The sequence below is a fragment of the Limulus polyphemus genome, unplaced genomic scaffold (assembly GCF_000517525.1).
Source record: "Limulus polyphemus unplaced genomic scaffold, Limulus_polyphemus-2.1.2 Scaffold169, whole genome shotgun sequence".
NCBI lineage: Eukaryota > Metazoa > Arthropoda > Merostomata > Xiphosura > Limulidae > Limulus > Limulus polyphemus.
This window is the reverse complement of record NW_013665779.1, coordinates 778,745-780,237: the sequence shown is the minus strand read 5'-3', so window position 1 is coordinate 780,237 and position 1,493 is coordinate 778,745. Positions and strand designations below refer to the sequence as shown.

The window sequence follows — 1,493 nt, the reverse complement described above, 5'->3', positions numbered from 1 at the left end:
CTATTTCGTATATATAAGACCGGCGAGAAGTGACGGCATGGATATGAATAATTGCAGATTGAAGAGATAGAGACGGACAATTGAGTCAAGCGCGGTAGTAAAGAGCGTGAATCGTTCGTTGTGAATTATAGTGTGCGTGTTTAAGTTAAAGTGACTGGGGAAATTAAGTGTATTGCAAAGTTGAATTGAAAAATAATAAACTAGTTTTGATTAAGAAAGGACTTGTATCGCTGAAGTTTCTCGGAAAGAATTTCTACTGAAAATTAACCAAAGACAAGAGACGTAACATTATACTCTCCTTTGCTTACACTCATGAGTTCTTAGTATTACACTGTAGTAATCACCACATGACACTCTGCACGCGCTCATATAGCACGTGTTTTAAGGACACTTCATTCTTGAGGTTAAACTAGATTATAAGTTCATTCTAAATAAGTATTTATATGAAATAGACTTATTTTAGATTGTTTGAACTTCCATGAAAAAACGACCATTTCAGTTAACTAATGTTGACACAGCAGTAGACATGGCTGTACAATACTTTCAGTATGTAGATTCATTTTCCAATCCAAAAATGACTTATTTTTAGATGTTTGAAAACTGTAACTCGTGGGTTGCGAATTTCGTTGCAACCATTTCAGTTTTCAACAGCCTATTGCATGTTGTTGTTACACGGGTCTCAAAATGACTGCCAACACAGGTCTCAAAATGATTGCAAATAACTGATAATTATGTAGTTTTTGTCGTTTTAACATGTTTTTTAGTTAACATGAGTTTCATAGTTCTTCAATAAGCAACTGAGGTAGTTTTCACCAACGTTTATATTAGGTTACTAGACATACAAGCTTAATTTAACCTTTCAAGACGTATATGAAAGCACAAACATAACTGTGTTTTCGAAAGTGGGGAGAATGGTTGTTCTATTCCCTGCAAGAGTACACCATAAGGTTTAATATTGCTATTGAAATGTGTTGGGAACAACCTTCATTTAATAAAGTAAGTGAGAGATAAATGTTCTTCCTGTCATCTGTGTAAAACTACACTTGTGTGTGAAACCGTACTGCTAGTCGTGGGCGTATTTTTATTATGGCAGTTATGCACGGCAAACAGCTAACTTTATAGCAGTTGCCAAGGGGAGTAATACTAGTTGGTTATGACATATTGGTCCTATCTTGTCGCATTTAAAACGGACTTTTGTGGCAAGACAATAACCAGTCAGGTGAGTGTTTCGTTAGATTTTACTTTTCTTTCAGTGATGAAATATTGGACCAAAAAAGAAGATTTAAGGATAACTTTTAAAACTATTATCAATAACTTATGATCAAAAGTAGCTACCTAAATAGATCAGAAGGAAAAATTAAACTAGTCAATAATGTAGCAATTTAATGTATTAATGTAATTAGAAGAATGCAATCTCATAAAAAAACACAACTTATAATGATTAAATTGGATTGATTTGTCAGATGAGTGTCCTGGCTATTATAGATACTGTT

At 33.6% G+C, this 1,493-nt stretch overlaps 1 protein-coding gene across 5 annotated transcripts in view; it reads left to right on the top strand.

Moving 5' to 3' along the window:
• The window catches only part of LOC106477752 (membrane-associated guanylate kinase, WW and PDZ domain-containing protein 1-like), a 60,835-nt gene that overhangs the window by 20,717 nt on the left and 38,625 nt on the right, over positions 1-1,493 (top strand). For 2 of the 5 annotated variants that reach the window (XM_022381506.1, XM_022381508.1), the window contains exon 1: positions 662-1,219. The exons of the other annotated variants lie outside the window; for them this stretch is intronic. The gene's annotated coding sequence lies outside the window, so the exon portion shown is untranslated. Of the gene's footprint in view, positions 1-661; positions 1,220-1,493 lie in introns of those variants that run through there. 5 annotated transcript variants of the gene reach the window in all.